This window comes from Helianthus annuus, chromosome 16 (genome assembly GCF_002127325.2).
Source record: "Helianthus annuus cultivar XRQ/B chromosome 16, HanXRQr2.0-SUNRISE, whole genome shotgun sequence".
NCBI lineage: Eukaryota > Viridiplantae > Streptophyta > Magnoliopsida > Asterales > Asteraceae > Helianthus > Helianthus annuus.
The window spans coordinates 54234111-54243911 of record NC_035448.2 but is presented as its reverse complement, the minus strand read 5'-3'; positions in this window follow the sequence as shown (position 1 = coordinate 54243911).

Sequence of the window (9801 nt, the reverse complement as noted above, 5' to 3'; positions counted from 1 at the left end):
GTAAATAAGCGGAAATGGTGGATACGCAAAGTTGGTTTTCTACCTAGAGGAGGGTGGTGGCGATTTTAGTACTCGGGTAGTCCAACTTGCATGTGTTAAGCATGCTGCCAATGCTCACCCTGGGTCGAATTCTCCATGAGATTCATAGTTGCATTACTTATAGCTTTATTGTTCGTAGACAAATGAGTGGTGAGGTAGGTGTCAACATATCTAGTGATCTGTCATTTCAGTACAATTTGCTATAAATAAAATATTAATGATTGGTATTCATTTCGATATTTCAGCTATCCTACCAATTCTGTTAAAATTCAATCACGCCCTAGAAATTTGAAGATTTACATTGTTGAGTAAATTATTTACTTTTTTAACTAAAATGCAGAGTTTATTGGATTAACCCGTGTGTGCTGCTACAACACAGCCGCTACCACACGTTGTTACCATCTACACCACCACATAGCTGCTAACATGGCACCGCTACCGCACGTTGTTACCATCTACACCATCACATAGCCGCCAACACGTCATCGTTACCACCTACGCCACCGCATATATACTACAACACATCACCTACCACACGCTCACCCCCGCGATGCTACTTCAAATAACTGTAATTGTTGCAAAATATTCACACTTGCATCATGTAGTCCGAACGGGAGGGGACCACAAAACTGGAAATCTAAGTTCAATTATACCGATGTGCGAGCCATTAGACACCCAAAAAATGTACAATATTCTAGATGAATCATTGTTGTTGATGGATTTGATAACTAACGTCTGTGTCCAAAATGAGACCAAGTTTAATCATCAAAGTTTCATTGTAATGAGTATGCGTTTCTTTTTACAAGTGTCCTAGTTAGATAAGGTACATGGCGGTCGAGGAGTCGACATTGGACATAGTCTCAATAGGATGAGTTTACATGTGAGATTATTTGCCGTTAAAAAAAAAGGTAAGGTACTTTACTATTTCTTGTCACATCCGGTTGTCTTATATCACGTCTAAACTTTTCAAAAATTATATTTTTACAAAAATTTACTGTAAACATCAAGTCAAACTTTAAAATTAGGGGTTTTTCATAAAACGGTTATTTTAATATGATTTTAGTTTAAACTTTTACTGTTGATCGATTTATATACGAGTAGTCAGTAGTGTATGCACATAAACATAAGGAATGGCTTAAACTTTACATACGAGTGCGTGAGACGTTTTCAAATCGAGGAAATAACATATTTCTTTATTTTCATATAGAGATGATGCATCATGTGGTGCATTTGCAAATAGTGGCGGAATTAGCCCGTTAAATCAGGGGTGTCCTAAAATCTTTTTTATCATGCAATCATACAATATTAATAAAAATAACAAGAACGAAGGTCGAAGAATGCAACGTCTGACTCTGAGCGAGAGGCCAAAGCGACGTTTGGTTTTCTTCCAGGTTGCCGCCATATGTAGTTGTGTTTTTTTGAGCTAATCTAATCAATTAGGTCAATATTTCTATCGAGCTCCCTTATTTTATAAGTTTGGGTTGGTTAGACCACATAGTGTGGAAGAGCTTGAAGATGGGGCATTATGCGACACGTGGACCACGCGTCAGAACGGGGCGTGGTGTTAAAACGGACGGTGTGGCCCGGGGCGTGTAAACGTGGCTTTTTTCGACACGTGTCACACACCTTTTGTATTATTTTATAAGTAAAAATATATAAAATGTATTAAAAACTTATAAAAATATTACTAGTAAGTAAACAAATACATAACACAAACATTACATAAAATAAAAATACGAAACTAAAAAACAGATAATTTAAATAAAAAATCTAATGATTTCCCACGACGAGCGGAGCTTGAATTCACGGTGGTGCACGTGCCTAAAGCTGATGAGAGCCATTTGAATGATGCCGTCCTCCCCGAGATCACCACCCTCGAGCTCCACGGTGGTGTGGATCATCTCGAATCTTTCGCAATCGAGACGGATTGTCCTAAAACGATACGAGAGGGAGTCGAGGGTTTTGTCGTTCTTACTCGTATAGGCTTGAAAGTGTTGTTGGGTTGTCCTCCAAAAAGGACAGCTCAAGCGCCTATCCGGCATGTGGTGGCTCAAAGCTTCGACCCACGACTCGCAAAGTGCAATCTTCTTCGGTCCACGCAACGGTTGTCATCCTCGGGTTTTTTTTGAGTGAAGTGGAATGACGTTGAGAGTTTGTATAAATTTAGGTGAAGTGTGGAGTTTGTAATTTAAAAATGAAGAAGTGGGTTGTATTTATAGTGTAAAATTAGAATTTTTAAAAAAAGGTAAGTTTTTTTTTAAATTTTAATAGTTAACCGTTGGGGTTAAACAACCACGTCCATTAACCACGTGCCATGTCCATGCCAAAAACTCGTCCAGCCTAATCAATAACGGCGTGGACGGGATGGTGTGAACAGCGTTGAGCAGCAACAACGCCATTTTTGAACGCCCACACCGTGTAGTCTTAGGGGTATCCTTGTATTAATTTAGGGGTATCATTTGTATAAAACTAAAAAAAATATACTACGAATATGGACTTAAGCCGTAGCCCTTGCTACGGATAACATTACATTGATTCCTGCCCTGTTAGCAAATCAAGAAAAGAGAGGTCTATGATAGGAGTAAGATGTCCCTAAAAAATATTGAAGGACAAAAAGGTTATTATTTCCTTTGGGTGAAAAATAAAAGTAAACTAGTAAAAAGACATGCGCGCGTTATAGTACGGGTACATCACAAACATCGAATAGATTAGTCTAAACATTATGTGATGCGTTAATTATATGAAAACATGCATTTTGACGTAACTTGTTGAACTCAGTGCAACCTATATAAGCATTGCGATTGGATCAAAACATAAAGAAATCAAATTTATGCCATACAATTATAACGTATTATATGTGGCTCGATTCATACACAAACGTATAATCAAAATATATTAATTAGAGCTTTAAAAAAGGGAATAAAGAAACCGTAATTTGACTCCACTCGGATTGAAACAAAATTTACAAAACATTCATAAAAATCACGAAAACATATTATATTTGACCTGACTCGTTTCCCAAAAAGTTTACTTCGAAACGTACACCAACCCGAATTTTAAACGAAAACGTATTATATTTAACCAGACTCGTTTCCAAAAAAAGTTTACGTCGAAATGTAGAGCAAATCGAATTTATATTCACACGTACATAAAAATATGCACATAAAAAATAGTTTTTCTTAAGTAAATAAGATATAGCTGTAAACTCGAAACAAATTATTAGTAAATAACTTAATAGGTTAAATACGTTTGTAAAATTGTGCCAAATAACACTAATGTCACACCACTGTCAGCAATCATCAACATCAGAAGAGATCGTAAAAATAAAATAATAAAATAAAAAGCAAAAAGTAACACTGAACGAAAAACAGACGGAAAATCATTGAACCACGCACGCCCGTTGTAGCGTATTAATACGGAATATTATAAATAAATGTAAAACTTAGAAAAGAACAACTAAATCGATCCAGGACCAACGTGTTGTGACGAACTTGTCAAACGAAGAAAAATAGACGTGTTGCGACTTGCGACTGCCTGTCAACCAGGAAAAAAATAGACGAAAAAATGTTGAACCCTACACGCACGTTATGGCGTGTTGACTCGGAAAATTTATAATGAAACTTAAAACGAAAAAACTTGCGAAAGATAAAATGTATGAGTGACCAAAGTTGAAAATAAAAAAAGTGTTGGGGGTTAAATTGTAAAAGATTAAAAGTTTTTTTGTTAAAAGTAAAAAAAATTATAAGAGTTAAAATACAAAAGATTAAATATTTTGGGTTAAAAGTGTAAAAATACAATTTTTTTTGAAAAACTCACAATGCCCATTTTACATTATAAAGCATAAATTTTTTGGAAATTTGGATTGCTAAAATGGTCCATGTGGAAATAAAAATTAGAGAAAAATGCTCGGATAGTCCCTGTGGTTTTGCCTTTTTTCACCTATAGTCCCTAACTTTTTAAAATTACCTGAATAGTCCCTAAGTTTTCATTTTTTGTTCCTAGATAGTCCCTGAGTCTAACTTCAGTTTGTTTTCTCTGTTAAGAGGGTGTGAAATGACAAAAATACCCTTTCCTTAAAAGGCCAAACCATAGGGACTATCCGGGCATCTTCTTCATTTTTATTTATAAAACCCCACAACCACACTTCATCTTCAACCTCCACCAACCACCCTCCTCCACCCTCCACCATCGCCGGCTGCCGGTCATCCAGTGCCTCCGGCCGGCTGCCGGTCATCCTTTTAAGAATCTGAAGTGCACAAGTTTTTTAAGGAACTAATCTGCAACCAGAGTCCCGTGACTGAACCGTGGCTTGAACCTGAACCAAACATGCCGAACCGAAGCTGAAAAACCTGATCTGAAAGCTTGAACCGATCTCGAACAACCGAACAACATCATTATTCATCAAATCTTCAAAAAAAAAAATACAAAATGAAACAATAGGGGAGGTTCCTTACTGGAACTCGTCGGATAATGTCAAGGACCGTCTAAACCCTGTTGTTGACCACCGGTCCAAGTCTCCGACCGCCAGAGATTTCCTCCATCTCTCTCTCTCTCTCTCTCTCTCTCTCTCTCTCTCTCGGTCTCTCGTCGCCGCCAACCTCCTGCAACAAGATGTTTTGACCGGAAATATGAACGGATCTACAAAGATCCTCAAGAAAAGATGAAGAAGACGGGTTGTAGGTTCTTACCGGAGAGAAACCTCACACGTTGCGGCTGTTGTACATCAGATCTGCCACTACCGCGCCTCAGATCAAGAAACCGACACTAGAAATGAGTTCAGAAGGTGTGGTTTAGGGGGGGTACGCGCCGGAAATCGGTCGCCGGAGCTCCGCCGCCAGCGGTGGCGCCGGAAAGGGTGAACGAGAGAGAGAGAGAGAGAGATTCAGATGTGTGTGTTTGGTCTGTTTGTGCACTTCAGATTCTTAAAAGGATGACCGACAGCCGGCCGGAGGCACTGGATGACCGGCAGCCGGCGATGGTGGAGGGTGGAGGAGGGTGATGGTGGGTGGAGGTTGAATATGAAGTGTGGTGGTGGGGTTTTATAAATAAAAATGAAGAAGATGCCCGGATAGTCCCTATGGTTTGGCCTTTTAAGGAAAGGGTATTTTTATAAAAATGAAGAAGATGCCCGGATAGTCCCTATGGTTTGGCTATTTAAGGAAAGGGTATTTTTGTCATTTCACACCCTCTTAACAGAGAAAACAAACTGAAGTTAGACCCAGTGACTATCCGGGAACAAAAAATGAAAACTTGAGGACTATTCAGGTAATTTTAGAAAGTTGGGGACTATAAGTGAAAAAAGGCGAAACCACAGGGACTATTCGGGCATTTTTCTCTAAAAATTAATACGAGAAACTTGTGATATGTATCTTTTGTGTTGGTGCATTGTTGTTGGTGTTTGTATATTTTTAGGTTTTAGCCTCTTAGGCTCTTACTACTTGTAATCAATAATGTCACTATTCTTGTCTATCACACCAAGCTTGAAAGTTAGCAAATATATATATATATATATATATATATATATATTATAGGTCGGGATTTAGAGAAAACGGTAGAAAGTGTGAGAACGGTGAGAACGCTTAACGATCGTCCGATCAAAACAATCTATGGACTAGATTGGCGCGGTGGCGTTTTCGTAAATAACATCAATTTTATTACGTGGACGCCATCTCATGAAATAAAACGCCATCTCATGAAATAAAACGCCATCTCATGAACGGATCTACAAAGATCCTCAAGAAAATAAAACAATCTATGGACTAAATGGGTCTTTTGACTATTCCACACAAAACGCCATCTCATGAAATAAAACGCCAAAAACAAAAATCATAGACCATTCTAAGAAAAACGCCATTAAATATAAAATGCCAAACTTAATTATAGTTAAATTCCGCCTAAAAAAAACCGCCGAAAAAATCCTATATATACAACATCTCAGACCTTCAATTAAAAACACACACAAAAACCCAAACGCCATATTTCCATTCGCCTTAAAAACGCCAAAAAAACCAAACATCAAATATCTTCTAACCCAAAACGTTTTTTTTTTTAAATTTAGTTTGGCTGTCAGTAAGATTTCGCTCAATGAAATAGACAAAATCCTTAAGTGATTTCATTGAGTAAAATCTCATTGACTTATCCTAAACTTTCATCCAATTTATAACGCCAAAACATACAAAAACATTATTGAGGTTTGTTGTCAATAAAGTTTAGCTGTATGGGGTGGACAACATTGTCAGTTATCTTTCTTAACCGAGGATTAACAATGTTATCCATCTCATACAGCAAAACATTATTGATTTTAGCATAATCAAAATTTTAGTTTTAAGGTGATCTTATTTCGTGGCGTTGTTTTTATCGGTAAAACGCCAAAAAAGTTGAAAAATCAAACATCGTTGATTGTAAAAATTCAAGATTGTTGGCTAAAGGATTTTGCTGTATGAGATGGACAAATCTTCAAGAAAAAGGTGCTGATGTCAGACTGTGTGCTTCCAAACAGCAACACAAAAAACTACTTGAAAAACAAAAAAAAAAAACAAAAGGAATCATATGAAAGTCGAATCGGCCAGTTAACATGATTCAAAAAAAGAGACAAAGAAGATTTGGAAGATCAATTGTTTATGTATTCTTTTTTTTTAATTTTCCTTTTCAGTTAATTGTTATATAATAAAACGCCATATGTAATAAAAACGCCAAAACAGCCAAAATGCTTGTTTAAACGATATCATCCAGTTAAACGCCACAAAAACTCCCAAACTATAATAAAACTACTTTGAAAAATTATTATAAAAAACCCAAATAAAAAAATAATAGTAAAAAATAAAAAGCAAACTTGAAAATGTAACTAGAAACAGTAAATACAAAATCAGTAATACTGAAGAATCTAAAACGCCAAACTTGAAAGATGGGACGTGTTACAGACTTCATAGATAAAGCTTATCAAAAACATTAATTACAAAATAGTAACTGAAAAGACGAATACTTTATTATAATAATGCACCGCCTAATTTAGGCGCCAAAAAGACATCCTATAAAATGATACGTCTCAGCAACTTCCATTTAATCAAATAAAAAAAACAAACGCCAAATACTACTAAATACCACCCACTGTAAAATGCCAACAAATAAACTGAATGAATTGTTATCAGAGGGGAGTAACTCAGAAAGATTTTGCTGCATGAGATGGACAAAATTTCAAGAAAAAGATATTGATGCCAGTCGTATGGCATTTTGTATTTTTTGTTCTTGAAGAAGGTTTGGATGAAGAGAAGAGATCAATGACACTGAAGAGTGGGTTCACTATAAAGATAAAGATCCAGATAAAGAAAAAGCGAAAAACCCACTCACACGCCATAGATCTATGTCCTCAAACATCCACAAAAAAAGCCAGTTCAACAGACGAGCAGGCAAAAAAAAAAATCAAACCGATGGGTTTGTTAAGTTTTACATAAAACGTCATATATTTGGTGACAGCTCTTGTACTATTAAAGAAGAGAGAGACTGATGACAGTGAAGATTGGGAAAAGAGATCCGATTAGGATTTTTAATTTATTTCCTTCCCTTGTTTTTTTTTCCTGTGGTTGAAATATAATTTAACAATAGTAAAACGCCAAGATACCACAAACGCCAAAATGTTTACAAAAAAAAAATAGAGCAATAGGCCATCTTGTTTAAAACGTCATTCAAATAGATTTCCTTCCCCTGGGTTTCAATGGCATACGATGTGAATAAACGCCAAAAAAGCCATAAACGCCAAAATATTGATACAATGAAACCATTAAAACGCCATTAATTATTGAATTTGGTTAACGTCAAAAATCTTAAAAACCAAAAACTAAAACAACATTGGGAAAAGCGGAACTGGAAAAGCAGAAGATGAAAGGACAAAAAAGTCCCTCCGCCCTTTTCTAAGCGACGTGACACGTGTTGGGCCAGGAAGCGTTCTCACCGTTCTAACACTTTTGAGCGTTTTCTTCAGATCCCGTGTGACAACTGGCACCAAACCGGTAACTTCCGTACACTTTAATTATTATTTAATGACTGCAATTATGTGCTTTAATGTCAACATTATCCGATTACATACTACACAAGTGAATTCATGCACGTTTTATACTACAAAATATTGCTTTATGCATTAACAAGAGCGTTGCGTCAGAAATACTAGTAAACTCACCGGTAAGACACATTGTGTCAACAAAACTACAGAAAGCAGTCAGACATTAGAATTGGAGCCTAGGTGTAGGTCCAACGACAAGAATACATTAAAACCCAAGAGTACATACAAGGGTTAACATATAGACTTTCCGGAAGCTAAAATACGCACTAAAAAGCACCCGAAACGCACTTTAAGTGCAGAATTTTATTAAATTCAGCTATAATCAGCCATAATTCAGCATTTTAACCTTAATATATTATGTAGAATTCATGGTTTATTATCCAAAATATTTCCCTAAGTGTCGGGAATTAAAAGGGTTAAAAAGGGGGACATAAAGAACGCTAAATAATACAATTTAGCACTTTAACGAACCGGTATTTAACCGAACAACCGGACATTACCCGGAACATAAAAATATTGCTAGAAACATTGTTTCACTTTTTCTGAGCCAGTTATGATTCCCAAGCACACTAACATATTACATAAAGCATGTTACACATTAAACACTAGGCATTACACTTAACCTCCAATTAAATCACCTACTTACCATCAAATATTACACTACCCCCCCCCCCCCACATATGTAATTGGTTATGGAGGGGCCCCACACAAGATTTATCTGAATCTTCACAAAATCTTCTATAATCTACCCTTGGGATTTGATCTAGATGTGCTTGTACTAATGGAGACACTATATCTTTTAGACAATAGAGATTAGAATTTATAAACTCATCAACATCTTCATCTTCCTCACCAACTCACCCTCTTCTCTCCTTGCCCACTTTCGGCCGCCCCCTTATCACCATACCACCACCACTTCCTTGCAAGCTCCATCCAATCCAAGTGTACTATAAGGTGTCTAACGAAGCTCGGTGCTCACGGAACTTGAAGTACCTCTCTAGTGTGCTTTTATCCACCACTATTGCATCTTGTTCTTCCCTAGCTTTAAGCTAGTTGTAAGATTCATCTAAACTCTTGTTTACTTCCATTTTAGTTGGTTAAAAGATATAATTATGATGGAATAACTAGAACACTAAAAGACATACACATGAATCTTGAAACACAAAGTGAAACATGATGAAAAATGGATGAAATGATATTGTTTAGTAGATGTGTAATGTTTGCTTGTGAATACTAGAAATATTGATGTGGATCAATACATGAAGCTTGTTAGGTTGTGATTAAACACATGATCTAACAAGTAAGAGGATGATTATGTAATAACACAAAAAGATCATCCTCATGTATAAACATGAACTTGATGAATAAATGATTTCTTGGAAAATAATAAACAAAGTAAACTAGTAAACTTGTAGATCCAAGATTTATAAATAATTTTCCAAGAAAAACCAAGTTGAAAATATGATTTTTGAAAGATCATGATTTTTACTAAACTTACACTATTTTTGGCAAAGAAATAAGTGTAAAAACACTAGAGAAACAAGATGTTATAATTAAATATTTTTGTGAAATGTGATTACAAGTTGTAAAAGAGTAAATCCTTCAAGAGTGAGATTTACAAACAAACAACCGTGTTTTTAAGGGTAACTAAACCTTCTAAATAACATGGTAAGTTACTACAAGTTTTTACAAAACTTCAAGTTCAT